This window comes from Thunnus maccoyii, chromosome 8 (assembly GCF_910596095.1).
Source record: "Thunnus maccoyii chromosome 8, fThuMac1.1, whole genome shotgun sequence".
In the NCBI taxonomy this organism is placed as follows: Eukaryota; Metazoa; Chordata; class Actinopteri; order Scombriformes; family Scombridae; genus Thunnus; species Thunnus maccoyii.
Genome location: NC_056540.1, coordinates 3,597,236 through 3,621,279, shown reverse-complemented (window position 1 = coordinate 3,621,279; position 24,044 = coordinate 3,597,236). Strand labels below are relative to the sequence as shown.

At 54.3% G+C, this 24,044-nt stretch overlaps 47 non-coding genes across 47 annotated transcripts; all 47 read right to left on the bottom strand.

The window, feature by feature from the left end:
* Positions 1-475: 475 nt before the first annotated feature.
* LOC121902713 lies at positions 476-666 on the bottom strand. Its single transcript, XR_006097703.1, has one exon. It is a non-coding gene; the product is annotated as a U2 spliceosomal RNA (small nuclear RNA).
* Positions 667-842: 176 nt separating this feature from the next.
* LOC121902827 lies at positions 843-958 on the bottom strand. Its single transcript, XR_006097799.1, has one exon. It is a non-coding gene; the product is annotated as a U5 spliceosomal RNA (small nuclear RNA).
* A 533-nt stretch (positions 959-1,491) lies between these two features.
* On the bottom strand, positions 1,492-1,682 carry LOC121902712. The gene has a single exon (XR_006097702.1). It is a non-coding gene; the product is annotated as a U2 spliceosomal RNA (small nuclear RNA).
* A 176-nt stretch (positions 1,683-1,858) lies between these two features.
* On the bottom strand, positions 1,859-1,974 carry LOC121902826. The gene has a single exon (XR_006097798.1). It is a non-coding gene; the product is annotated as a U5 spliceosomal RNA (small nuclear RNA).
* A 533-nt stretch (positions 1,975-2,507) lies between these two features.
* On the bottom strand, positions 2,508-2,698 carry LOC121902751. Its single transcript, XR_006097740.1, has one exon. It is a non-coding gene; the product is annotated as a U2 spliceosomal RNA (small nuclear RNA).
* A 182-nt stretch (positions 2,699-2,880) lies between these two features.
* On the bottom strand, positions 2,881-2,990 carry LOC121902923. Its single transcript, XR_006097890.1, has one exon. It is a non-coding gene; the product is annotated as a U5 spliceosomal RNA (small nuclear RNA).
* Positions 2,991-3,512: 522 nt separating this feature from the next.
* Positions 3,513-3,703, bottom strand: LOC121902734. The gene has a single exon (XR_006097724.1). It is a non-coding gene; the product is annotated as a U2 spliceosomal RNA (small nuclear RNA).
* A 176-nt stretch (positions 3,704-3,879) lies between these two features.
* Positions 3,880-3,995, bottom strand: LOC121902825. The gene has a single exon (XR_006097797.1). It is a non-coding gene; the product is annotated as a U5 spliceosomal RNA (small nuclear RNA).
* A 522-nt stretch (positions 3,996-4,517) lies between these two features.
* LOC121902749 lies at positions 4,518-4,708 on the bottom strand. Its single transcript, XR_006097738.1, has one exon. It is a non-coding gene; the product is annotated as a U2 spliceosomal RNA (small nuclear RNA).
* Positions 4,709-4,883: 175 nt separating this feature from the next.
* LOC121902924 lies at positions 4,884-5,000 on the bottom strand. The gene has a single exon (XR_006097891.1). It is a non-coding gene; the product is annotated as a U5 spliceosomal RNA (small nuclear RNA).
* A 522-nt stretch (positions 5,001-5,522) lies between these two features.
* On the bottom strand, positions 5,523-5,713 carry LOC121902732. The gene has a single exon (XR_006097722.1). It is a non-coding gene; the product is annotated as a U2 spliceosomal RNA (small nuclear RNA).
* A 176-nt stretch (positions 5,714-5,889) lies between these two features.
* LOC121902934 lies at positions 5,890-6,005 on the bottom strand. The gene has a single exon (XR_006097901.1). It is a non-coding gene; the product is annotated as a U5 spliceosomal RNA (small nuclear RNA).
* A 522-nt stretch (positions 6,006-6,527) lies between these two features.
* Positions 6,528-6,718, bottom strand: LOC121902748. Its single transcript, XR_006097737.1, has one exon. It is a non-coding gene; the product is annotated as a U2 spliceosomal RNA (small nuclear RNA).
* A 176-nt stretch (positions 6,719-6,894) lies between these two features.
* LOC121902823 lies at positions 6,895-7,010 on the bottom strand. The gene has a single exon (XR_006097795.1). It is a non-coding gene; the product is annotated as a U5 spliceosomal RNA (small nuclear RNA).
* Positions 7,011-7,532: 522 nt separating this feature from the next.
* On the bottom strand, positions 7,533-7,723 carry LOC121902743. Its single transcript, XR_006097732.1, has one exon. It is a non-coding gene; the product is annotated as a U2 spliceosomal RNA (small nuclear RNA).
* A 176-nt stretch (positions 7,724-7,899) lies between these two features.
* LOC121902822 lies at positions 7,900-8,015 on the bottom strand. Its single transcript, XR_006097794.1, has one exon. It is a non-coding gene; the product is annotated as a U5 spliceosomal RNA (small nuclear RNA).
* Positions 8,016-8,548: 533 nt separating this feature from the next.
* LOC121902770 lies at positions 8,549-8,737 on the bottom strand. Its single transcript, XR_006097758.1, has one exon. It is a non-coding gene; the product is annotated as a U2 spliceosomal RNA (small nuclear RNA).
* A 176-nt stretch (positions 8,738-8,913) lies between these two features.
* Positions 8,914-9,029, bottom strand: LOC121902821. Its single transcript, XR_006097793.1, has one exon. It is a non-coding gene; the product is annotated as a U5 spliceosomal RNA (small nuclear RNA).
* Positions 9,030-9,551: 522 nt separating this feature from the next.
* Positions 9,552-9,742, bottom strand: LOC121902747. Its single transcript, XR_006097736.1, has one exon. It is a non-coding gene; the product is annotated as a U2 spliceosomal RNA (small nuclear RNA).
* Positions 9,743-9,918: 176 nt separating this feature from the next.
* Positions 9,919-10,034, bottom strand: LOC121902820. Its single transcript, XR_006097792.1, has one exon. It is a non-coding gene; the product is annotated as a U5 spliceosomal RNA (small nuclear RNA).
* A 533-nt stretch (positions 10,035-10,567) lies between these two features.
* On the bottom strand, positions 10,568-10,758 carry LOC121902757. Its single transcript, XR_006097746.1, has one exon. It is a non-coding gene; the product is annotated as a U2 spliceosomal RNA (small nuclear RNA).
* Positions 10,759-10,934: 176 nt separating this feature from the next.
* LOC121902819 lies at positions 10,935-11,050 on the bottom strand. The gene has a single exon (XR_006097791.1). It is a non-coding gene; the product is annotated as a U5 spliceosomal RNA (small nuclear RNA).
* A 533-nt stretch (positions 11,051-11,583) lies between these two features.
* Positions 11,584-11,774, bottom strand: LOC121902739. The gene has a single exon (XR_006097729.1). It is a non-coding gene; the product is annotated as a U2 spliceosomal RNA (small nuclear RNA).
* A 176-nt stretch (positions 11,775-11,950) lies between these two features.
* On the bottom strand, positions 11,951-12,066 carry LOC121902818. Its single transcript, XR_006097790.1, has one exon. It is a non-coding gene; the product is annotated as a U5 spliceosomal RNA (small nuclear RNA).
* A 522-nt stretch (positions 12,067-12,588) lies between these two features.
* On the bottom strand, positions 12,589-12,779 carry LOC121902741. The gene has a single exon (XR_006097731.1). It is a non-coding gene; the product is annotated as a U2 spliceosomal RNA (small nuclear RNA).
* A 176-nt stretch (positions 12,780-12,955) lies between these two features.
* Positions 12,956-13,071, bottom strand: LOC121902817. The gene has a single exon (XR_006097789.1). It is a non-coding gene; the product is annotated as a U5 spliceosomal RNA (small nuclear RNA).
* A 533-nt stretch (positions 13,072-13,604) lies between these two features.
* Positions 13,605-13,793, bottom strand: LOC121902769. The gene has a single exon (XR_006097757.1). It is a non-coding gene; the product is annotated as a U2 spliceosomal RNA (small nuclear RNA).
* Positions 13,794-13,969: 176 nt separating this feature from the next.
* Positions 13,970-14,085, bottom strand: LOC121902816. Its single transcript, XR_006097788.1, has one exon. It is a non-coding gene; the product is annotated as a U5 spliceosomal RNA (small nuclear RNA).
* Positions 14,086-14,607: 522 nt separating this feature from the next.
* LOC121902746 lies at positions 14,608-14,798 on the bottom strand. The gene has a single exon (XR_006097735.1). It is a non-coding gene; the product is annotated as a U2 spliceosomal RNA (small nuclear RNA).
* Positions 14,799-14,974: 176 nt separating this feature from the next.
* On the bottom strand, positions 14,975-15,090 carry LOC121902815. The gene has a single exon (XR_006097787.1). It is a non-coding gene; the product is annotated as a U5 spliceosomal RNA (small nuclear RNA).
* A 533-nt stretch (positions 15,091-15,623) lies between these two features.
* On the bottom strand, positions 15,624-15,814 carry LOC121902755. The gene has a single exon (XR_006097744.1). It is a non-coding gene; the product is annotated as a U2 spliceosomal RNA (small nuclear RNA).
* A 176-nt stretch (positions 15,815-15,990) lies between these two features.
* On the bottom strand, positions 15,991-16,106 carry LOC121902814. Its single transcript, XR_006097786.1, has one exon. It is a non-coding gene; the product is annotated as a U5 spliceosomal RNA (small nuclear RNA).
* Positions 16,107-16,639: 533 nt separating this feature from the next.
* LOC121902738 lies at positions 16,640-16,830 on the bottom strand. Its single transcript, XR_006097728.1, has one exon. It is a non-coding gene; the product is annotated as a U2 spliceosomal RNA (small nuclear RNA).
* A 176-nt stretch (positions 16,831-17,006) lies between these two features.
* Positions 17,007-17,122, bottom strand: LOC121902812. Its single transcript, XR_006097784.1, has one exon. It is a non-coding gene; the product is annotated as a U5 spliceosomal RNA (small nuclear RNA).
* Positions 17,123-17,644: 522 nt separating this feature from the next.
* Positions 17,645-17,835, bottom strand: LOC121902740. Its single transcript, XR_006097730.1, has one exon. It is a non-coding gene; the product is annotated as a U2 spliceosomal RNA (small nuclear RNA).
* Positions 17,836-18,011: 176 nt separating this feature from the next.
* LOC121902811 lies at positions 18,012-18,127 on the bottom strand. Its single transcript, XR_006097783.1, has one exon. It is a non-coding gene; the product is annotated as a U5 spliceosomal RNA (small nuclear RNA).
* Positions 18,128-18,660: 533 nt separating this feature from the next.
* On the bottom strand, positions 18,661-18,849 carry LOC121902767. The gene has a single exon (XR_006097755.1). It is a non-coding gene; the product is annotated as a U2 spliceosomal RNA (small nuclear RNA).
* A 176-nt stretch (positions 18,850-19,025) lies between these two features.
* LOC121902810 lies at positions 19,026-19,141 on the bottom strand. The gene has a single exon (XR_006097782.1). It is a non-coding gene; the product is annotated as a U5 spliceosomal RNA (small nuclear RNA).
* A 533-nt stretch (positions 19,142-19,674) lies between these two features.
* On the bottom strand, positions 19,675-19,865 carry LOC121902723. Its single transcript, XR_006097713.1, has one exon. It is a non-coding gene; the product is annotated as a U2 spliceosomal RNA (small nuclear RNA).
* Positions 19,866-20,041: 176 nt separating this feature from the next.
* Positions 20,042-20,157, bottom strand: LOC121902809. Its single transcript, XR_006097781.1, has one exon. It is a non-coding gene; the product is annotated as a U5 spliceosomal RNA (small nuclear RNA).
* A 522-nt stretch (positions 20,158-20,679) lies between these two features.
* LOC121902744 lies at positions 20,680-20,870 on the bottom strand. The gene has a single exon (XR_006097733.1). It is a non-coding gene; the product is annotated as a U2 spliceosomal RNA (small nuclear RNA).
* A 176-nt stretch (positions 20,871-21,046) lies between these two features.
* On the bottom strand, positions 21,047-21,162 carry LOC121902808. The gene has a single exon (XR_006097780.1). It is a non-coding gene; the product is annotated as a U5 spliceosomal RNA (small nuclear RNA).
* A 533-nt stretch (positions 21,163-21,695) lies between these two features.
* LOC121902754 lies at positions 21,696-21,886 on the bottom strand. Its single transcript, XR_006097743.1, has one exon. It is a non-coding gene; the product is annotated as a U2 spliceosomal RNA (small nuclear RNA).
* A 176-nt stretch (positions 21,887-22,062) lies between these two features.
* LOC121902807 lies at positions 22,063-22,178 on the bottom strand. The gene has a single exon (XR_006097779.1). It is a non-coding gene; the product is annotated as a U5 spliceosomal RNA (small nuclear RNA).
* A 533-nt stretch (positions 22,179-22,711) lies between these two features.
* LOC121902737 lies at positions 22,712-22,902 on the bottom strand. Its single transcript, XR_006097727.1, has one exon. It is a non-coding gene; the product is annotated as a U2 spliceosomal RNA (small nuclear RNA).
* A 176-nt stretch (positions 22,903-23,078) lies between these two features.
* LOC121902806 lies at positions 23,079-23,194 on the bottom strand. Its single transcript, XR_006097778.1, has one exon. It is a non-coding gene; the product is annotated as a U5 spliceosomal RNA (small nuclear RNA).
* A 533-nt stretch (positions 23,195-23,727) lies between these two features.
* LOC121902774 lies at positions 23,728-23,916 on the bottom strand. The gene has a single exon (XR_006097762.1). It is a non-coding gene; the product is annotated as a U2 spliceosomal RNA (small nuclear RNA).
* Between the last annotated feature and the right edge of the window lie 128 nt (positions 23,917-24,044).

Below are 24,044 nucleotides of genomic sequence, written 5' to 3'. Positions count from 1 at the left end.
CACGGTGAGGCTCCCTTGGCTTGCCGCGTACCAAATCCCAGGCCACACCCGTTTCCCCCATCACGGGCTCTATCCGATCGCAATGCTGAGATATTAAGGACGGCTGTCAGACGCAGGCTACCAAAACACAGAAATACTCAGGCGCCCGCATGCGCTCCATGGCTCCAGCAGGGAAGACGCAGCGCAGATCCAAGGGGTATTTTGGACCTATCGCAGCGCACGGCGACTTTCCCTCTTTGTCATGTTTGTCTGTCAACCAGACGTGCAAATCTCACGTTGTACGCTGCACTTTTGCCCCAGTTGTCATAGCTGACATATATACGCTCATTTGAGATGGGGAGCGTCATAAAGGCTGCTTTTCCACTCTCCCAAGCCATAAACGCTGCTGCCATCCGCTTTGACTGACGACAGTGACAGCTTGCACGCTGAGCCCTGCCGCTTTCCTCCGAGCACTTGGCTTTCCACAAAGCAAAGAGAAGGGTGCACCGATCCCGGCGGCACTGCAATACCGGGTCGATGCGTGGAGTGAACGGAGCAAGCCCCTCTTTCAGCTCCAGGTGCTAAAAATCCGTTTAATACTTTGTCCCCGTATAGAGGACATATCAGATATTAAACTGATAAGAACAGATACTACACTTGATCTTAGCCAAAAGGCCGAGAAGCGATGAACCCTTGCGGTCTGCCGCCCGTGGTGCCCTCCTGCACAGGTCTCGCTCGTCGCGGCGCAGTCGCTTCAAACGGCTCCAAGAACGACTTCTGCTTAGCGGCTCCGCCCAGGTGCTCCTTGACGCAGCCGCACGCCTCGTTGAGGACAGCTGCTTGGCTTTTCACAAACACACGAGGCTCTGCCAAACTGCAAAGCCTGCCAAAAATAGGTTTAACTCGTGGGTGTTCCTCTCCACGGAAGTCTTTAGTAAAAGGCGAAAGACTTGTACGTTATGAAGAGAAACCAGAGTAAGTACGGCCCGCTCCTCAACAGCAGCCGAAAGACCCCAGTCGTCCCAGTCACCACCTTCACGGTGAGGCTCCCTTGGCTTGCCGCGTACCAAATCCCAGGCCACACCCGTTTCCCCCATCACGGGCTCTATCCGATCGCAATGCTGAGATATTAAGGACTGGCTGTCAGACGCAGGCTACCAAAACACAGAAATACTCAGGCGCCCGCATGCGCTCCATGGCTCCAGCAGGGAAGACGCAGCGCAGATCCAAGGGGTATTTTGGACCTATCGCAGCGCACGGCGACTTTCCCTCTTTGTCATGTTTGTCTGTCAACCAGACGTGCAAATCTCACGTTGTACGCTGCACTTTTGCCCCAGTTGTCATAGCTGACATATATACGCTCATTTGAGATGGGGAGCGTCATAAAGGCTGCTTTTCCACTCTCCCAAGCCATAAACGCTGCTGCCATCCGCTTTGACTGACGACAGTGACAGCTTGCACGCTGAGCCCTGCCGCTTTCCTCCGAGCACTTGGCTTTCCACAAAGCAAAGAGAAGGGTGCACCGATCCCGGCGGCACTGCAATACCGGGTCGATGCGTGGAGTGAACGGAGCAAGCCCCTCTTTCAGCTCCAGGTGCTAAAAATCCGTTTAATACTTTGTCCCCGTATAGAGGACATATCAGATATTAAACTGATAAGAACAGATACTACACTTGATCTTAGCCAAAAGGCCGAGAAGCGATGAACCCTTGCGGTCTGCCGCCCGTGGTGCCCTCCTGCACAGGTCTCGCTCGTCGCGGCGCAGTCGCTTCAAACGGCTCCAAGAACGACTTCTGCTTAGCGGCTCCGCCCAGGTGCTCCTTGACGCAGCCGCACGCCTCGTTGAGGACAGCTGCTTGGCTTTTCACAAACACACGAGGCTCTGCCAAACTGCAAAGCCTGCCAAAAATAGGTTTAACTCGTGGGTGTTCCTCTCCACGGAAGTCTTTAGTAAAAGGCGAAAGACTTGTACGTTATGAAGAGAAACCAGAGTAAGTACGGCCCGCTCCTCAACAGCAGCCGAAAGACCCCAGTCGTCCCAGTCACCACCTTCACGGTGAGGCTCCCTTGGCTTGCCGCGTACCAAATCCCAGGCCACACCCGTTTCCCCCATCACGGGCTCTATCCGATCGCAATGCTGAGATATTAAGGACTGGCTGTCAGACGCAGGCTACCAAAACACAGAAATACTCAGGCGCCCGCATGCGCTCCATGGCTCCAGCAGGGAAGACGCAGCGCAGATCCAAGGGGTATTTTGGACCTATCGCAGCGCACGGCGACTTTCCCTCTTTGTCATGTTTGTCTGTCAACCAGACGTGCAAATCTCACGTTGTACGCTGCACTTTTGCCCCAGTTGTCATAGCTGACATATATACGCTCATTTGAGATGGGGAGCGTCATAAAGGCTGCTTTTCCACTCTCCCAAGCCATAAACGCTGCTGCCATTCGCTTTGACTGACGACAGTGACAGCTTGCACGCTGAGACCTGCCGCTTTCCTCCGAGCACTTGGCTTTCCACAAAGCAAAGAGAAGGGTGCACCGTTCCCGGCGGCATTGCAATACCGGGTCGATGCGTGGAGTGAACGGAGCAAGCCCCTCTTTCAGCTCCAGGTGCTAAAAATCCGTTTAATACTTTGTCCCCGTATAGAGGACATATCAGATATTAAACTGATAAGAACAAATACTACACTTGATCTTAGCCAAAAGGCCGAGAAGCGATGAACCCTTGCGGTCTGCCGCCCGTGGTGCCCTCCTGCACAGGTCTCGCTCGTCGCGGCGCAGTCGTTTCAAACGGCTCCAAGAACGACTTCTGCTTAGCGACTCCGCCCAGGTGCTCCTTGACGCAGCCGCACGCCTCGTTGAGGACAGCTGCTTGGCTTTTCACAAACACACGAGGCTCTGCCAAGCTGCAAAGCCTGCCAAAAATAGGTTTAACTCGTGGGTGTTCCTCTCCACGGAAGTCTTTAGTAAAAGGCGAAAGACTTGTACGTTATGAAGAGAAACCAGAGTAAGTACGGCCCGCTCCTCAACAGCAGCCGAAAGACCCCAGTCGTCCCAGTCACCACCTTCACGGTGAGGCTCCCTTGGCTTGCCGCGTACCAAATCCCAGGCCACACCCGTTTCCCCCATCACGGCGTACAACGTGAGATTTGCACGTCTGGCTGTCAGACGCAGGCTACCAAAACACAGAAATACTCAGGCGCCCGCATGCGCTCCATGGCTCCAGCAGGGAAGACGCAGCGCAGATCCAAGGGGTATTTTGGACCTATCGCAGCGCACGGCGACTTTCCCTCTTTGTCATGTTTGTCTGTCAACCAGACGTGCAAATCTCACGTTGTACGCTGCACTTTTGCCCCACTTGTCATAGCTGACATATATACGCTCATTTGAGATGGGGAGCGTCATAAAGGCTGCTTTTCCACTCTCCCAAGCCATAAACGCTGCTGCCATCCGCTTTGACTGACGACAGTGACAGCTTGCACGCTGAGCCCTGCCGCTATCCTCCGAGCACTTGGCTTTCCACAAAGCAAAGAGAAGGGTGCACCGTTCCCGGCGGCACTGCAATACCGGGTCGATGCGTGGAGTGAACGGAGCAAGCCCCTCTTTCAGCTCCAGGTGCTAAAAATCCCTTTAATACTTTGTCCCCGTATAGAGGACATATCAGATATTAAACTGATAAGAACAGATACTACACTTGATCTTAGCCAAAAGGCCGAGAAGCGATGAACCCTTGCGGTCCGCCGCCCGTGGTGCCCTCCTGCACAGGTCTCGCTCGTCGCGGCGCAGTCGCTTCAAACGGCTCCAAGAACGACTTCTGCTTAGCGGCTCCGCCCAGGTGCTCCTTGACGCAGCCGCACGCCTCGTTGAGGACAGCTGCTTGGCTTTTCACAAACACACGAGGCTCTGCCAAACTGCAAAGCCTGCCAAAAATAGGTTTAACTCGTGGGTGTTCCTCTCCACGGAAGTCTTTAGTAAAAGGCGAAAGACTTGTACGTTATGAAGAGAAACCAGAGTAAGTACGGCCCGCTCCTCAACAGCAGCCGAAAGACCCCAGTCGTCCCAGTCACCACCTTCACGGTGAGGCTCCCTTGGCTTGCCGCGTACCAAATCCCAGGCCACACCCGTTTCCCCCATCACGGCGTACAACGTGAGATTTGCACGTCTGGCTGTCAGACGCAGGCTACCAAAACACAGAAATACTCAGGCGCCCGCATGCGCTCCATGGCTCCAGCAGGGAAGACGCAGCGCAGATCCAAGGGGTATTTTGGACCTATCGCAGCGCACGGCGACTTTCCCTCTTTTTCATGTTTGTCTGTCAACCAGACGTGCAAATCTCACGTTGTACGCTGCACTTTTGCCCCAGTTGTCATAGCTGACATATATACGCTCATTTGAGATGGGGAGCGTCATAAAGGCTGCTTTTCCACTCTCCCAAGCCATAAACGCTGCTGCCATCCGCTTTGACTGACGACAGTGACAGCTTGCACGCTGAGCCCTGCCGCTTTCCTCCGAGCACTTGGCTTTCCACAAAGCAAAGAGAAGGGTGCACCGTTCCCGGCGGCACTGCAATACCGGGTCGATGCGTGGAGTGAACGGAGCAAGCCCCTCTTTCAGCTCCAGGTGCTAAAAATCCGTTTAATACTTTGTCCCCGTATAGAGGACATATCAGATATTAAACTGACAAGAACAGATACTACACTTGATCTTAGCCAAAAGGCCGAGAAGCGATGAACCCTTGCGGTCTGCCGCCCGTGGTGCCCTCCTGCACAGGTCTCGCTCGTCGCGGCACAGTCGCTTCAAACGGCTCCAAGAACGACTTCTGCTTAGCGGCTCCGCCCAGGTGCTCCTTGACGCAGCCGCACGCCTCGTTGAGGACAGCTGCTTGGCTTTTCACAAACACACGAGGCTCTGTCAAACTGCAAAGCCTGCCAAAAATAGGTTTAACTCGTGGGTGTTCCTCTCCACGGAAGTCTTTAGTAAAAGGCGAAAGACTTGTACGTTATGAAGAGAAACCAGAGTAAGTACGGCCCGCTCCTCAACAGCAGCCGAAAGACCCCAGTCGTCCCAGTCACCACCTTCACGGTGAGGCTCCCTTGGCTTGCCGCGTACCAAATCCCAGGCCACACCCGTTTCCCCCATCACGGCGTACAACGTGAGATTTGCACGTCTGGCTGTCAGACGCAGGCTACCAAAACACAGAAATACTCAGGCGCCCGCATGCGCTCCATGGCTCCAGCAGGGAAGACGCAGCGCAGATCCAAGGGGTATTTTGGACCTATCGCAGCGCACGGCGACTTTCCCTCTTTGTCATGTTTGTCTGTCAACCAGACGTGCAAATCTCACGTTGTACGCTGCACTTTTGCCCCAGTTGTCATAGCTGACATATATACGCTCATTTGAGATGGGGAGCGTCATAAAGGCTGCTTTTCCACTCTCCCAAGCCATAAACGCTGCTGCCATCCGCTTTGACTGACGACAGTGACAGCTTGCACGCTGAGCCCTGCCGCTATCCTCCGAGCACTTGGCTTTCCACAAAGCAAAGAGAAGGGTGCACCGTTCCCGGCGGCACTGCAATACCGGGTCGATGCGTGGAGTGAACGGAGCAAGCCCCTCTTTCAGCTCCAGGTGCTAAAAATCCCTTTAATACTTTGTCCCCGTATAGAGGACATATCAGATATTAAACTGATAAGAACAGATACTACACTTGATCTTAGCCAAAAGGCCGAGAAGCGATGAACCCTTGCGGTCCGCCGCCCGTGGTGCCCTCCTGCACAGGTCTCGCTCGTCGCGGCGCAGTCGCTTCAAACGGCTCCAAGAACGACTTCTGCTTAGCGGCTCCGCCCAGGTGCTCCTTGACGCAGCCGCACGCCTCGTTGAGGACAGCTGCTTGGCTTTTCACAAACACACGAGGCTCTGCCAAACTGCAAAGCCTGCCAAAAATAGGTTTAACTCGTGGGTGTTCCTCTCCACGGAAGTCTTTAGTAAAAGGCGAAAGACTTGTACGTTACGAAGAGAAACCAGAGTAAGTACGGCCCGCTCCTCAACAGCAGCCGAAAGACCCCAGTCGTCCCAGTCACCACCTTCACGGTGAGGCTCCCTTGGCTTGCCGCGTACCAAATCCCAGGCCACACCCGTTTCCCCCATCACGGCGTACAACGTGAGATTTGCACGTCTGGCTGTCAGACGCAGGCTACCAAAACACAGAAATACTCAGGCGCCCGCATGCGCTCCATGGCTCCAGCAGGGAAGACGCAGCGCAGATCCAAGGGGTATTTTGGACCTATCGCAGCGCACGGCGACTTTCCCTCTTTGTCATGTTTGTCTGTCAACCAGACGTGCAAATCTCACGTTGTACGCTGCACTTTTGCCCCAGTTGTCATAGCTGACATATATACGCTCATTTGAGATGGGGAGCGTCATAAAGGCTGCTTTTCCACTCTCCCAAGCCATAAACGCTGCTGCCATCCGCTTTGACTGACGACAGTGACAGCTTGCACGCTGAGCCCTGCCGCTTTCCTCCGAGCACTTGGCTTTCCACAAAGCAAAGAGAAGGGTGCACCGTTCCCGGCGGCACTGCAATACCGGGTCGATGCGTGGAGTGAACGGAGCAAGCCCCTCTTTCAGCTCCAGGTGCTAAAAATCCGTTTAATACTTTGTCCCCGTATAGAGGACATATCAGATATTAAACTGACAAGAACAGATACTACACTTGATCTTAGCCAAAAGGCCGAGAAGCGATGAACCCTTGCGGTCTGCCGCCCGTGGTGCCCTCCTGCACAGGTCTCGCTCGTCGCGGCGCAGTCGTTTCAAACGGCTCCAAGAACGACTTCTGCTTAGCGGCTCCGCCCAGGTGCTCCTTGACGCAGCCGCACGCCTCATTGAGGACAGCTGCTTGGCTTTTCACAAACACAGGAGGCTCTGCCAAACTGCAAAGCCTGCCAAAAATAGGTTTAACTCGTGGGTGTTCCTCTCCACGGAAGTCTTTAGTAAAAGGCGAAAGACTTGTACGTTATGAAGAGAAACCAGAGTAAGTACGGCCCGCTCCTCAACAGCAGCCGAAAGACCCCAGTCGTCCCAGTCACCACCTTCACGGTGAGGCTCCCTTGGCTTGCCGCGTACCAAATCCCAGGCCACACCCGTTTCCCCCATCACGGCGTACAACGTGAGATTTGCACGTCTGGCTGTCAGACGCAGGCTACCAAAACACAGAAATACTCAGGCGCCCGCATGCGCTCCATGGCTCCAGCAGGGAAGACGCAGCGCAGATCCAAGGGGTATTTTGGACCTATCGCAGCGCACGGCGACTTTCCCTCTTTGTCATGTTTGTCTGTCAACCAGACGTGCAAATCTCACGTTGTACGCTGCACTTTTGCCCCAGTTGTCATAGCTGACATATATACGCTCATTTGAGATGGGGAGCGTCATAAAGGCTGCTTTTCCACTCTCCCAAGCCATAAACGCTGCTGCCATCCGCTTTGACTGACGACAGTGACAGCTTGCACGCTGAGCCCTGCCGCTATCCTCCGAGCACTTGGCTTTCCACAAAGCAAAGAGAAGGGTGCACCGTTCCCGGCGGCACTGCAATACCGGGTCGATGCGTGGAGTGAACGGAGCAAGCCCCTCTTTCAGCTCCAGGTGCTAAAAATCCGTTTAATACTTTGCCCCCGTATAGAGGACATATCAGATATTAAACTGATAAGAACAGATACTACACTTGATCTTAGCCAAAAGGCCGAGAAGCGATGAACCCTTGCGGTCTGCCGCCCGTGGTGCCCTCCTGCACAGGTCTCGCTCGTCGCGGCGCAGTCGCTTCAAACGGCTCCAAGAACGACTTCTGCTTAGCGGCTCTGCCCAGGTGCTCCTTGACGCAGCCGCACACCTCGTTGAGGATAGCTGCTTGGCTTTTCACAAACACACGAGGCTCTGCCAAACTGCAAAGCCTGCCAAAAATAGGTTTAACTCGTGGGTGTTCCTCTCCACGGAAGTCTTTAGTAAAAGGCGAAAGACTTGTACGTTATGAAGAGAAACCAGAGTAAGTACGGCCCGCTCCTCAACAGCAGCCGAAAGACCCCAGTCGTCCCAGTCACCACCTTCACGGTGAGGCTCCCTTGGCTTGCCGCGTACCAAATCCCAGGCCACACCCGTTTCCCCCATCACGGGCTCTATCCGATCGCAATGCTGAGATATTAAGGACTGGCTGTCAGACGCAGGCTACCAAAACACAGAAATACTCAGGCGCCCGCATGCGCTCCATGGCTCCAGCAGGGAAGACGCAGCGCAGATCCAAGGGGTATTTTGGACCTATCGCAGCGCACGGCGACTTTCCCTCTTTGTCATGTTTGTCTGTCAACCAGACGTGCAAATCTCACGTTGTACGCTGCACTTTTGCCCCAGTTGTCATAGCTGACATATATACGCTCATTTGAGATGGGGAGCGTCATAAAGGCTGCTTTTCCACTCTCCCAAGCCATAAACGCTGCTGCCATCCGCTTTGACTGACGACAGTGACAGCTTGCACGCTGAGCCCTGCCGCTTTCCTCCGAGCACTTGGCTTTCCACAAAGCAAAGAGAAGGGTGCACCGTTCCCGGCGGCACTACATCCGGGTCGATGCGTGGAGTGAACGGAGCAAGCCCCTCTTTCAGCTCCAGGTGCTAAAAATCCGTTTAATACTTTGTCCCCGTATAGAGGACATATCAGATATTAAACTGATAAGAACAGATACTACACTTGATCTTAGCCAAAAGGCCGAGAAGCGATGAACCCTTGCGGTCTGCCGCCCGTGGTGCCCTCCTGCACAGGTCTCGCTCGTCGCGGCGCAGTCGCTTCAAACGGCTCCAAGAACGACTTCTGCTTAGCGGCTCCGCCCAGGTGCTCCTTGACGCAGCCGCACGCCTCGTTGAGGACAGCTGCTTGGCTTTTCACAAACACACGAGGCTCTGCCAAACTGCAAAGCCTGCCAAAAATAGGTTTAACTCGTGGGTGTTCCTCTCCACGGAAGTCTTTAGTAAAAGGCGAAAGACTTGTACGTTATGAAGAGAAACCAGAGTAAGTACGGCCCGCTCCTCAACAGCAGCCGAAAGACCCCAGTCGTCCCAGTCACCACCTTCACGGTGAGGCTCCCTTGGCTTGCCGCGTACCAAATCCCAGGCCACACCCGTTTCCCCCATCACGGCGTACAACGTGAGATTTGCACGTCTGGCTGTCAGACGCAGGCTACCAAAACACAGAAATACTCAGGCGCCCGCATGCGCTCCATGGCTCCAGCAGGGAAGACGCAGCGCAGATCCAAGGGGTATTTTGGACCTATCGCAGCGCACGGCGACTTTCCCTCTTTGTCATGTTTGTCTGTCAACCAGACGTGCAAATCTCACGTTGTACGCTGCACTTTTGCCCCAGTTGTCATAGCTGACATATATACGCTCATTTGAGATGGGGAGCGTCATAAAAGCTGCTTTTCCACTCTCCCAAGCCATAAACGCTGCTGCCATCCGCTTTGACTGACGACAGTGACAGCTTGCACGCTGAGCCCTGCCGCTTTCCTCCGAGCACTTGGCTTTCCACAAAGCAAAGAGAAGGGTGCACCGTTCCCGGCGGCACTGCAATACCGGGTCGATGCGTGGAGTGAACGGAGCAAGCCCCTCTTTCAGCTCCAGGTGCTAAAAATCCGTTTAATACTTTGTCCCCGTATAGAGGACATATCAGATATTAAACTGACAAGAACAGATACTACACTTGATCTTAGCCAAAAGGCCGAGAAGCGATGAACCCTTGCGGTCTGCCGCCCGTGGTGCCCTCCTGCACAGGTCTCGCTCGTCGCGGCGCAGTCGCTTCAAACGGCTCCAAGAACGACTTCTGCTTAGCGGCTCCGCCCAGGTGCTCCTTGACGCAGCCGCACGCCTCGTTGAGGACAGCTGCTTGGCTTTTCACAAACACACGAGGCTCTGCCAAACTGCAAAGCCTGCCAAAAATAGGTTTAACTCGTGGGTGTTCCTCTCCACGGAAGTCTTTAGTAAAAGGCGAAAGACTTGTACGTTATGAAGAGAAACCAGAGTAAGTACGGCCCGCTCCTCAACAGCAGCCGAAAGACCCCAGTCGTCCCAGTCACCACCTTCACGGTGAGGCTCCCTTGGCTTGCCGCGTACCAAATCCCAGGCCACACCCGTTTCCCCCATCACGGGCTCTATCCGATCGCAATGCTGAGATATTAAGGACTGGCTGTCAGACGCAGGCTACCAAAACACAGAAATACTCAGGCGCCCGCATGCGCTCCATGGCTCCAGCAGGGAAGACGCAGCGCAGATCCAAGGGGTATTTTGGACCTATCGCAGCGCACGGCGACTTTCCCTCTTTGTCATGTTTGTCTGTCAACCAGACGTGCAAATCTCACGTTGTACGCTGCACTTTTGCCCCAGTTGTCATAGCTGACATATATACGCTCATTTGAGATGGGGAGCGTCATAAAGGCTGCTTTTCCACTCTCCCAAGCCATAAACGCTGCTGCCATCCGCTTTGACTGACGACAGTGACAGCTTGCACGCTGAGCCCTGCCGCTTTCCTCCGTGCACTTGGCTTTCCACAGAGCAAAGAGAAGGGTGCACCGTTCCCGGCGGCACTGCAATACCGGGTCGATGCGTGGAGTGAACGGAGCAAGCCCCTCTTTCAGCTCCAGGTGCTAAAAATCCGTTTAATACTTTGTCCCCGTATAGAGGACATATCAGATATTAAACTGATAAGAACAGATACTACACTTGATCTTAGCCAAAAGGCCGAAAAGCGATGAACCCTTGCGGTCTGCCGCCCGTGGTGCCCTCCTGCACAGGTCTCGCTCGTCGCGGCGCAGTCGCTTCAAACGGCTCCAAGAACGACTTCTGCTTAGCGGCTCCGCCCAGGTGCTCCTTGACGCAGCCGCACGCCTCGTTGAGGACAGCTGCTTGGCTTTTCACAAACACACGAGGCTCTGCCAAACTGCAAAGCCTGCCAAAAATAGGTTTAACTCGTGGGTGTTCCTCTCCACGGAAGTCTTTAGTAAAAGGCGAAAGACTTGTACGTTATGAAGAGAAACCAGAGTAAGTACGGCCCGCTCCTCAACAGCAGCCGAAAGACCCCAGTCGTCCCAGTCACCACCTTCACGGTGAGGCTCCCTTGGCTTGCCGCGTACCAAATCCCAGGCCACACCCGTTTCCCCCATCACGGGCTCTATCCGATCGCAATGCTGAGATATTAAGGACTGGCTGTCAGACGCAGGCTACCAAAACACAGAAATACTCAGGCGCCCGCATGCGCTCCATGGCTCCAGCAGGGAAGACGCAGCGCAGATCCAAGGGGTATTTTGGACCTATCGCAGCGCACGGCGACTTTCCCTCTTTGTCATGTTTGTCTGTCAACCAGACGTGCAAATCTCACGTTGTACGCTGCACTTTTGCCCCAGTTGTCATAGCTGACATATATACGCTCATTTGAGATGGGGAGCGTCATAAAGGCTGCTTTTCCACTCTCCCAAGCCATAAACGCTGCTGCCATCCGCTTTGACTGACGACAGTGACAGCTTGCACGCTGAGCCCTGCCGCTTTCCTCCGAGCACTTGGCTTTCCACAAAGCAAAGAGAAGGGTGCACCGTTCCCGGCGGCACTGCAATACCGGGTCGATGCGTGGAGTGAACGGAGCAAGCCCCTCTTTCAGCTCCAGGTGCTAAAAATCCGTTTAATACTTTGTCCCCGTATAAAGGACATATCAGATATTAAACTGATAAGAACAGATACTACACTTGATCTTAGCCAAAAGGCCGAGAAGCGATGAACCCTTGCGGTCTGCCGCCCGTGGTGCCCTCCTGCACAGGTCTCGCTCGTCGCGGCGCAGTCGTTTCAAACGGCTCCAAGAACGACTTCTGCTTAGCGGCTCCGCCCAGGTGCTCCTTGACGCAGCTGCACGCCTCATTGAGGACAGCTGCTTGGCTTTTCACAAACACACGAGGCTCTGCCAAACTGCAAAGCCTGCCAAAAATAGGTTTAACTCGTGGGTGTTCCTCTCCACGGAAGTCTTTAGTAAAAGGCGAAAGACTTGTACGTTATGAAGAGAAACCAGAGTAAGTACGGCCCGCTCCTCAACAGCAGCCGAAAGACCCCAGTCGTCCCAGTCACCACCTTCACGGTGAGGCTCCCTTGGCTTGCCGCGTACCAAATCCCAGGCCACACCCGTTTCCCCCATCACGGCGTACAACGTGAGATTTGCACGTCTGGCTGTCAGACGCAGGCTACCAAAACACAGAAATACTCAGGCGCCCGCATGCGCTCCATGGCTCCAGCAGGGAAGACGCAGCGCAGATCCAAGGGGTATTTTGGACCTATCGCAGCGCACGGCGACTTTCCCTCTTTGTCATGTTTGTCTGTCAACCAGACGTGCAAATCTCACGTTGTACGCTGCACTTTTGCCCCAGTTGTCATAGCTGACATATATACGCTCATTTGAGATGGGGAGCGTCATAAAGGCTGCTTTTCCACTCTCCCAAGCCATAAACGCTGCTGCCATCCGCTTTGACTGACGACAGTGACAGCTTGCACGCTGAGCCCTGCCGCTATCCTCCGAGCACTTGGCTTTCCACAAAGCAAAGAGAAGGGTGCACCGTTCCCGGCGGCACTGCAATACCGGGTCGATGCGTGGAGTGAACGGAGCAAGCCCCTCTTTCAGCTCCAGGTGCTAAAAATCCGTTTAATACTTTGCCCCCGTATAGAGGACATATCAGATATTAAACTGATAAGAACAGATACTACACTTGATCTTAGCCAAAAGGCCGAGAAGCGATGAACCCTTGCGGTCTGCCGCCCGTGGTGCCCTCCTGCACAGGTCTCGCTCGTCGCGGCGCAGTCGCTTCAAACGGCTCCAAGAACGACTTCTGCTTAGCGGCTCTGCCCAGGTGCTCCTTGACGCAGCCGCACACCTCGTTGAGGACAGCTGCTTGGCTTTTCACAAACACACGAGGCTCTGCCAAACTGCAAAGCCTGCCAAAAATAGGTTTAACTCGTGGGTGTTCCTCTCCACGGAAGTCTTTAGTAAAAGGCGAAAGACTTGTACGTTATGAAGAGAAACCAGAGTAAGTACGGCCCGCTCCTCAACAGCAGCCGAAAGACCCCAGTCGTCCCAGTCACCACCTTCACGGTGAGGCTCCCTTGGCTTGCCGCGTACCAAATCCCAGGCCACACCCGTTTCCCCCATCACGGGCTCTATCCGATCGCAATGCTGAGATATTAAGGACTGGCTGTCAGACGCAGGCTACCAAAACACAGAAATACTCAGGCGCCCGCATGCGCTCCATGGCTCCAGCAGGGAAGACGCAGCGCAGATCCAAGGGGTATTTTGGACCTATCGCAGCGCACGGCGACTTTCCCTCTTTGTCATGTTTGTCTGTCAACCAGACGTGCAAATCTCACGTTGTACGCTGCACTTTTGCCCCAGTTGTCATAGCTGACATATATACGCTCATTTGAGATGGGGAGCGTCATAAAGGCTGCTTTTCCACTCTCCCAAGCCATAAACGCTGCTGCCATCCGCTTTGACTGACGACAGTGACAGCTTGCACGCTGAGCCCTGCCGCTTTCCTCCGAGCACTTGGCTTTCCACAAAGCAAAGAGAAGGGTGCACCGTTCCCGGCGGCACTACATCCGGGTCGATGCGTGGAGTGAACGGAGCAAGCCCCTCTTTCAGCTCCAGGTGCTAAAAATCCGTTTAATACTTTGTCCCCGTATAGAGGACATATCAGATATTAAACTGATAAGAACAGATACTACACTTGATCTTAGCCAAAAGGCCGAGAAGCGATGAACCCTTGCGGTCTGCCGCCCGTGGTGCCCTCCTGCACAGGTCTCGCTCGTCGCGGCGCAGTCGCTTCAAACGGCTCCAAGAACGACTTCTGCTTAGCGGCTCCGCCCAGGTGCTCCTTGACGCAGCCGCACGCCTCGTTGAGGACAGCTGCTTGGCTTTTCACAAACACACGAGGCTCTGCCAAACTGCAAAGCCTGCCAAAAATAGGTTTAACTCGTGGGTGTTCCTCTCCACGGAAGTCTTTAGTAAAAGGCGAAAGACTTGTACGTTATGAAGAGAAACCAGAGTAAGTACGGCCCGCTCCTCAACAGCAGCCGAAAGACCCCAGTCGTCCCAGTCACCACCTTCACGGTGAGGCTCCCTTGGCTTGCCGCGTACCAAATCCCAGGCCACACCCGTTTCCCCCATCACGGCGTACAACGTGAGATTTGCACGTCTGGCTGTCAGACGCAGGCTACCAAAACACAGAAATACTCAGGCGCCCGCATGCGCTCCATGGCTCCAGCAGGGAAGACGCAGCGCAGATCCAAGGGGTATTTTGGACCTATCGCAGCGCACGGCGACTTTCCCTCTTTGTCATGTTTGTCTGTCAACCAGACGTGCAAATCTCACGTTGTACGCTGCACTTTTGCCCCAGTTGTCATAGCTGACATATATACGCTCATTTGAGATGGGGAGCGTCATAAAAGCTGCTTTTCCACTCTCCCAAGCCATAAACGCTGCTGCCATCCGCTTTGACTGACGACAGTGACAGCTTGCACGCTGAGCCCTGCCGCTTTCCTCCGAGCACTTGGCTTTCCACAAAGCAAAGAGAAGGGTGCACCGTTCCCGGCGGCACTGCAATACCGGGTCGATGCGTGGAGTGAACGGAGCAAGCCCCTCTTTCAGCTCCAGGTGCTAAAAATCCGTTTAATACTTTGTCCCCGTATAGAGGACATATCAGATATTAAACTGACAAGAACAGATACTACACTTGATCTTAGCCAAAAGGCCGAGAAGCGATGAACCCTTGCGGTCTGCCGCCCGTGGTGCCCTCCTGCACAGGTCTCGCTCGTCGCGGCGCAGTCGCTTCAAACGGCTCCAAGAACGACTTCTGCTTAGCGGCTCCGCCCAGGTGCTCCTTGACGCAGCCGCACGCCTCGTTGAGGACAGCTGCTTGGCTTTTCACAAACACACGAGGCTCTGCCAAACTGCAAAGCCTGCCAAAAATAGGTTTAACTCGTGGGTGTTCCTCTCCACGGAAGTCTTTAGTAAAAGGCGAAAGACTTGTACGTTATGAAGAGAAACCAGAGTAAGTACGGCCCGCTCCTCAACAGCAGCCGAAAGACCCCAGTCGTCCCAGTCACCACCTTCACGGTGAGGCTCCCTTGGCTTGCCGCGTACCAAATCCCAGGCCACACCCGTTTCCCCCATCACGGGCTCTATCCGATCGCAATGCTGAGATATTAAGGACTGGCTGTCAGACGCAGGCTACCAAAACACAGAAATACTCAGGCGCCCGCATGCGCTCCATGGCTCCAGCAGGGAAGACGCAGCGCAGATCCAAGGGGTATTTTGGACCTATCGCAGCGCACGGCGACTTTCCCTCTTTGTCATGTTTGTCTGTCAACCAGACGTGCAAATCTCACGTTGTACGCTGCACTTTTGCCCCAGTTGTCATAGCTGACATATATACGCTCATTTGAGATGGGGAGCGTCATAAAGGCTGCTTTTCCACTCTCCCAAGCCATAAACGCTGCTGCCATCCGCTTTGACTGACGACAGTGACAGCTTGCACGCTGAGCCCTGCCGCTTTCCTCCGTGCACTTGGCTTTCCACAGAGCAAAGAGAAGGGTGCACCGTTCCCGGCGGCACTGCAATACCGGGTCGATGCGTGGAGTGAACGGAGCAAGCCCCTCTTTCAGCTCCAGGTGCTAAAAATCCGTTTAATACTTTGTCCCCGTATAGAGGACATATCAGATATTAAACTGATAAGAACAGATACTACACTTGATCTTAGCCAAAAGGCCGAAAAGCGATGAACCCTTGCGGTCTGCCGCCCGTGGTGCCCTCCTGCACAGGTCTCGCTCGTCGCGGCGCAGTCGCTTCAAACGGCTCCAAGAACGACTTCTGCTTAGCGGCTCCGCCCAGGTGCTCCTTGACGCAGCCGCACGCCTCGTTGAGGACAGCTGCTTGGCTTTTCACAAACACACGAGGCTCTGCCAAACTGCAAAGCCTGCCAAAAATAGGTTTAACTCGTGGGTGTTCCTCTCCACGGAAGTCTTTAGTAAAAGGCGAAAGACTTGTACGTTATGAAGAGAAACCAGAGTAAGTACGGCCCGCTCCTCAACAGCAGCCGAAAGACCCCAGTCGTCCCAGTCACCACCTTCACGGTGAGGCTCCCTTGGCTTGCCGCGTACCAAATCCCAGGCCACACCCGTTTCCCCCATCACGGGCTCTATCCGATCGCAATGCTGAGATATTAAGGACTGGCTGTCAGACGCAGGCTACCAAAACACAGAAATACTCAGGCGCCCGCATGCGCTCCATGGCTCCAGCAGGGAAGACGCAGCGCAGATCCAAGGGGTATTTTGGACCTATCGCAGCGCACGGCGACTTTCCCTCTTTGTCATGTTTGTCTGTCAACCAGACGTGCAAATCTCACGTTGTACGCTGCACTTTTGCCCCAGTTGTCATAGCTGACATATATACGCTCATTTGAGATGGGGAGCGTCATAAAGGCTGCTTTTCCACTCTCCCAAGCCATAAACGCTGCTGCCATCCGCTTTGACTGACGACAGTGACAGCTTGCACGCTGAGCCCTGCCGCTTTCCTCCGAGCACTTGGCTTTCCACAAAGCAAAGAGAAGGGTGCACCGTTCCCGGCGGCACTGCAATACCGGGTCGATGCGTGGAGTGAACGGAGCAAGCCCCTCTTTCAGCTCCAGGTGCTAAAAATCCGTTTAATACTTTGTCCCCGTATAAAGGACATATCAGATATTAAACTGATAAGAACAGATACTACACTTGATCTTAGCCAAAAGGCCGAGAAGCGATGAACCCTTGCGGTCTGCCGCCCGTGGTGCCCTCCTGCACAGGTCTCGCTCGTCGCGGCGCAGTCGTTTCAAACGGCTCCAAGAACGACTTCTGCTTAGCGGCTCCGCCCAGGTGCTCCTTGACGCAGCTGCACGCCTCATTGAGGACAGCTGCTTGGCTTTTCACAAACACACGAGGCTCTGCCAAACTGCAAAGCCTGCCAAAAATAGGTTTAACTCGTGGGTGTTCCTCTCCACGGAAGTCTTTAGTAAAAGGCGAAAGACTTGTACGTTATGAAGAGAAACCAGAGTAAGTACGGCCCGCTCCTCAACAGCAGCCGAAAGACCCCAGTCGTCCCAGTCACCACCTTCACGGTGAGGCTCCCTTGGCTTGCCGCGTACCAAATCCCAGGCCACACCCGTTTCCCCCATCACGGCGTACAACGTGAGATTTGCACGTCTGGCTGTCAGACGCAGGCTACCAAAACACAGAAATACTCAGGCGCCCGCATGCGCTCCATGGCTCCAGCAGGGAAGACGCAGCGCAGATCCAAGGGGTATTTTGGACCTATCGCAGCGCACGGCGACTTTCCCTCTTTGTCATGTTTGTCTGTCAACCAGACGTGCAAATCTCACGTTGTACGCTGCACTTTTGCCCCAGTTGTCATAGCTGACATATATACGCTCATTTGAGATGGGGAGCGTCATAAAGGCTGCTTTTCCACTCTCCCAAGCCATAAACGCTGCTGCCATCCGCTTTGACTGACGACAGTGACAGCTTGCACGCTGAGCCCTGCCGCTATCCTCCGAGCACTTGGCTTTCCACAAAGCAAAGAGAAGGGTGCACCGTTCCCGGCGGCACTGCAATACCGGGTCGATGCGTGGAGTGAACGGAGCAAGCCCCTCTTTCAGCTCCAGGTGCTAAAAATCCGTTTAATACTTTGCCCCCGTATAGAGGACATATCAGATATTAAACTGATAAGAACAGATACTACACTTGATCTTAGCCAAAAGGCCGAGAAGCGATGAACCCTTGCGGTCTGCCGCCCGTGGTGCCCTCCTGCACAGGTCTCGCTCGTCGCGGCGCAGTCGCTTCAAACGGCTCCAAGAACGACTTCTGCTTAGCGGCTCTGCCCAGGTGCTCCTTGACGCAGCCGCACACCTCGTTGAGGACAGCTGCTTGGCTTTTCACAAACACACGAGGCTCTGCCAAACTGCAAAGCCTGCCAAAAATAGGTTTAACTCGTGGGTGTTCCTCTCCACGGAAGTCTTTAGTAAAAGGCGAAAGACTTGTACGTTATGAAGAGAAACCAGAGTAAGTACGGCCCGCTCCTCAACAGCAGCCGAAAGACCCCAGTCGTCCCAGTCACCACCTTCACGGTGAGGCTCCCTTGGCTTGCCGCGTACCAAATCCCAGGCCACACCCGTTTCCCCCATCACGGGCTCTATCCGATCGCAATGCTGAGATATTAAGGACTGGCTGTCAGACGCAGGCTACCAAAACACAGAAATACTCAGGCGCCCGCATGCGCTCCATGGCTCCAGCAGGGAAGACGCAGCGCAGATCCAAGGGGTATTTTGGACCTATCGCAGCGCACGGCGACTTTCCCTCTTTGTCATGTTTGTCTGTCAACCAGACGTGCAAATCTCACGTTGTACGCTGCACTTTTGCCCCAGTTGTCATAGCTGACATATATACGCTCATTTGAGATGGGGAGCGTCATAAAGGCTGCTTTTCCACTCTCCCAAGCCATAAACGCTGCTGCCATCCGCTTTGACTGACGACAGTGACAGCTTGCACGCTGAGCCCTGCCGCTTTCCTCCGAGCACTTGGCTTTCCACAAAGCAAAGAGAAGGGTGCACCGTTCCCGGCGGCACTACATCCGGGTCGATGCGTGGAGTGAACGGAGCAAGCCCCTCTTTCAGCTCCAGGTGCTAAAAATCCGTTTAATACTTTGTCCCCGTATAGAGGACATATCAGATATTAAACTGATAAGAACAGATACTACACTTGATCTTAGCCAAAAGGCCGAGAAGCGATGAACCCTTGCGGTCTGCCGCCCGTGGTGCCCTCCTGCACAGGTCTCGCTCGTCGCGGCGCAGTCGCTTCAAACGGCTCCAAGAACGACTTCTGCTTAGCGGCTCCGCCCAGGTGCTCCTTGACGCAGCCGCACGCCTCGTTGAGGACAGCTGCTTGGCTTTTCACAAACACACGAGGCTCTGCCAAACTGCAAAGCCTGCCAAAAATAGGTTTAACTCGTGGGTGTTCCTCTCCACGGAAGTCTTTAGTAAAAGGCGAAAGACTTGTACGTTATGAAGAGAAACCAGAGTAAGTACGGCCCGCTCCTCAACAGCAGCCGAAAGACCCCAGTCGTCCCAGTCACCACCTTCACGGTGAGGCTCCCTTGGCTTGCCGCGTACCAAATCCCAGGCCACACCCGTTTCCCCCATCACGGGCTCTATCCGATCGCAATGCTGAGATATTAAGGACTGGCTGTCAGACGCAGGCTACCAAAACACAGAAATACTCAGGCGCCCGCATGCGCTCCATGGCTCCAGCAGGGAAGACGCAGCGCAGATCCAAGGGGTATTTTGGACCTATCGCAGCGCACGGCGACTTTCCCTCTTTGTCATGTTTGTCTGTCAACCAGACGTGCAAATCTCACGTTGTACGCTGCACTTTTGCCCCAGTTGTCATAGCTGACATATATACGCTCATTTGAGATGGGGAGCGTCATAAAGGCTGCTTTTCCACTCTCCCAAGCCATAAACGCTGCTGCCATCCGCTTTGACTGACGACAGTGACAGCTTGCACACTGAGCCCTGCCGCTTTCCTCCGAGCACTTGGCTTTCCACAAAGCAAAGAGAAGGGTGCACCGTTCCCGGCGGCACTGCAATACCGGGTCGATGCGTGGAGTGAACGGAGCAAGCCCCTCTTTCAGCTCCAGGTGCTAAAAATCCGTTTAATACTTTGTCCCCGTATAGAGGACATATCAGATATTAAACTGATAAGAACAGATACTACACTTGATCTTAGCCAAAAGGCCGAGAAGCGATGAACCCTTGCGGTCTGCCACCCGTGGTGCCCTCCTGCACAGGTCTCGCTCGTCGCGGCGCAGTCGTTTCAAACGGCTCCAAGAACGACTTCTGCTTAGCGGCTCCGCCCAGGTGCTCCTTGACGCAGCCGCACGCCTCGTTGAGGACAGCTGCTTGGCTTTTCACAAACACACGAGGCTCTGCCAAACTGCAAAGCCTGCCAAAAATAGGTTTAACTCGTGGGTGTTCCTCTCCACGGAAGTCTTTAGTAAAAGGCGAAAGACTTGTACGTTATGAAGAGAAACCAGAGTAAGTACGGCCCGCTCCTCAACAGCAGCCGAAAGACCCCAGTCGTCCCAGTCACCACCTTCACGGTGAGGCTCCCTTGGCTTGCCGCGTACCAAATCCCAGGCCACACCCGTTTCCCCCATCACGGCGTACAACGTGAGATTTGCACGTCTGGCTGTCAGACGCAGGCTACCAAAACACAGAAATACTCAGGCGCCCGCATGCGCTCCATGGCTCCAGCAGGGAAGACGCAGCGCAGATCCAAGGGGTATTTTGGACCTATCGCAGCGCACGGCGACTTTCCCTCTTTGTCATGTTTGTCTGTCAACCAGACGTGCAAATCTCACGTTGTACGCTGCACTTTTGCCCCAGTTGTCATAGCTGACATATATACGCTCATTTGAGATGGGGAGCGTCATAAAAGCTGCTTTTCCACTCTCCCAAGCCATAAACGCTGCTGCCATCCGCTTTGACTGACGACAGTGACAGCTTGCACGCTGAGCCCTGCCGCTTTCCTCCGAGCACTTGGCTTTCCACAAAGCAAAGAGAAGGGTGCACCGTTCCCGGCGGCACTGCAATACCGGGTCGATGCGTGGAGTGAACGGAGCAAGCCCCTCTTTCAGCTCCAGGTGCTAAAAATCCGTTTAATACTTTGTCCCCGTATAGAGGACATATCAGATATTAAACTGACAAGAACAGATACTACACTTGATCTTAGCCAAAAGGCCGAGAAGCGATGAACCCTTGCGGTCTGCCGCCCGTGGTGCCCTCCTGCACAGGTCTCGCTCGTCGCGGCGCAGTCGCTTCAAACGGCTCCAAGAACGACTTCTGCTTAGCGGCTCCGCCCAGGTGCTCCTTGACGCAGCCGCACGCCTCGTTGAGGACAGCTGCTTGGCTTTTCACAAACACACGAGGCTCTGCCAAACTGCAAAGCCTGCCAAAAATAGGTTTAACTCGTGGGTGTTCCTCTCCACGGAAGTCTTTAGTAAAAGGCGAAAGACTTGTACGTTATGAAGAGAAACCAGAGTAAGTACGGCCCGCTCCTCAACAGCAGCCGAAAGACCCCAGTCGTCCCAGTCACCACCTTCACGGTGAGGCTCCCTTGGCTTGCCGCGTACCAAATCCCAGGCCACACCCGTTTCCCCCATCACGGGCTCTATCCGATCGCAATGCTGAGATATTAAGGACTGGCTGTCAGACGCAGGCTACCAAAACACAGAAATACTCAGGCGCCCGCATGCGCTCCATGGCTCCAGCAGGGAAGACGCAGCGCAGATCCAAGGGGTATTTTGGACCTATCGCAGCGCACGGCGACTTTCCCTCTTTGTCATGTTTGTCTGTCAACCAGACGTGCAAATCTCACGTTGTACGCTGCACTTTTGCCCCAGTTGTCATAGCTGACATATATACGCTCATTTGAGATGGGGAGCGTCATAAAGGCTGCTTTTCCACTCTCCCAAGCCATAAACGCTGCTGCCATCCGCTTTGACTGACGACAGTGACAGCTTGCACGCTGAGCCCTGCCGCTTTCCTCCGTGCACTTGGCTTTCCACAGAGCAAAGAGAAGGGTGCACCGTTCCCGGCGGCACTGCAATACCGGGTCGATGCGTGGAGTGAACGGAGCAAGCCCCTCTTTCAGCTCCAGGTGCTAAAAATCCGTTTAATACTTTGTCCCCGTATAGAGGACATATCAGATATTAAACTGATAAGAACAGATACTACACTTGATCTTAGCCAAAAGGCCGAAAAGCGATGAACCCTTGCGGTCTGCCGCCCGTGGTGCCCTCCTGCACAGGTCTCGCTCGTCGCGGCGCAGTCGCTTCAAACGGCTCCAAGAACGACTTCTGCTTAGCGGCTCCGCCCAGGTGCTCCTTGACGCAGCCGCACGCCTCGTTGAGGACAGCTGCTTGGCTTTTCACAAACACACGAGGCTCTGCCAAACTGCAAAGCCTGCCAAAAATAGGTTTAACTCGTGGGTGTTCCTCTCCACGGAAGTCTTTAGTAAAAGGCGAAAGACTTGTACGTTATGAAGAGAAACCAGAGTAAGTACGGCCCGCTCCTCAACAGCAGCCGAAAGACCCCAGTCGTCCCAGTCACCACCTTCACGGTGAGGCTCCCTTGGCTTGCCGCGTACCAAATCCCAGGCCACACCCGTTTCCCCCATCACGGGCTCTATCCGATCGCAATGCTGAGATATTAAGGACTGGCTGTCAGACGCAGGCTACCAAAACACAGAAATACTCAGGCGCCCGCATGCGCTCCATGGCTCCAGCAGGGAAGACGCAGCGCAGATCCAAGGGGTATTTTGGACCTATCGCAGCGCACGGCGACTTTCCCTCTTTGTCATGTTTGTCTGTCAACCAGACGTGCAAATCTCACGTTGTACGCTGCACTTTTGCCCCAGTTGTCATAGCTGACATATATACGCTCATTTGAGATGGGGAGCGTCATAAAGGCTGCTTTTCCACTCTCCCAAGCCATAAACGCTGCTGCCATCCGCTTTGACTGACGACAGTGACAGCTTGCACGCTGAGCCCTGCCGCTTTCCTCCGAGCACTTGGCTTTCCACAAAGCAAAGAGAAGGGTGCACCGTTCCCGGCGGCACTGCAATACCGGGTCGATGCGTGGAGTGAACGGAGCAAGCCCCTCTTTCAGCTCCAGGTGCTAAAAATCCGTTTAATACTTTGTCCCCGTATAAAGGACATATCAGATATTAAACTGATAAGAACAGATACTACACTTGATCTTAGCCAAAAGGCCGAGAAGCGATGAACCCTTGCGGTCTGCCGCCCGTGGTGCCCTCCTGCACAGGTCTCGCTCGTCGCGGCGCAGTCGTTTCAAACGGCTCCAAGAACGACTTCTGCTTAGCGGCTCCGCCCAGGTGCTCCTTGACGCAGCTGCACGCCTCATTGAGGACAGCTGCTTGGCTTTTCACAAACACACGAGGCTCTGCCAAACTGCAAAGCCTGCCAAAAATAGGTTTAACTCGTGGGTGTTCCTCTCCACGGAAGTCTTTAGTAAAAGGCGAAAGACTTGTACGTTATGAAGAGAAACCAGAGTAAGTACGGCCCGCTCCTCAACAGCAGCCGAAAGACCCCAGTCGTCCCAGTCACCACCTTCACGGTGAGGCTCCCTTGGCTTGCCGCGTACCAAATCCCAGGCCACACCCGTTTCCCCCATCACGGGCTCTATCCGATCGCAATGCTGAGATATTAAGGACTGGCTGTCAGACGCAGGCTACCAAAACACAGAAATACTCAGGCGCCCGCATGCGCTCCATGGCTCCAGCAGGGAAGACGCAGCGCAGATCCAAGGGGTATTTTGGACCTATCGCAGCGCACGGCGACTTTCCCTCTTTGTCATGTTTGTCTGTCAACCAGACGTGCAAATCTCACGTTGTACGCTGCACTTTTGCCCCAGTTGTCATAGCTGACATATATACGCTCATTTGAGATGGGGAGCGTCATAAAGGCTGCTTTTCCACTCTCCCAAGCCATAAACGCTGCTGCCATCCGCTTTGACTGACGACAGTGACAGCTTGCACGCTGAGCCCTGCCGCTTTCCTCCGAGCACTTGGCTTTCCACAAAGCAAAGAGAAGGGTGCACCGTTCCCGGCGGCACTACATCCGGGTCGATGCGTGGAGTGAACGGAGCAAGCCCCTCTTTCAGCTCCAGGTGCTAAAAATCCGTTTAATACTTTGTCCCCGTATAGAGGACATATCAGATATTAAACTGATAAGAACAGATACTACACTTGATCTTAGCCAAAAGGCCGAAAAGCGATGAACCCTTGCGGTCTGCCGCCCGTGGTGCCCTCCTGCACAGGTCTCGCTCGTCGCGGCGCAGTCGCTTCAAACGGCTCCAAGAACGACTTCTGCTTAGCGGCTCCGCCCAGGTGCTCCTTGACGCAGC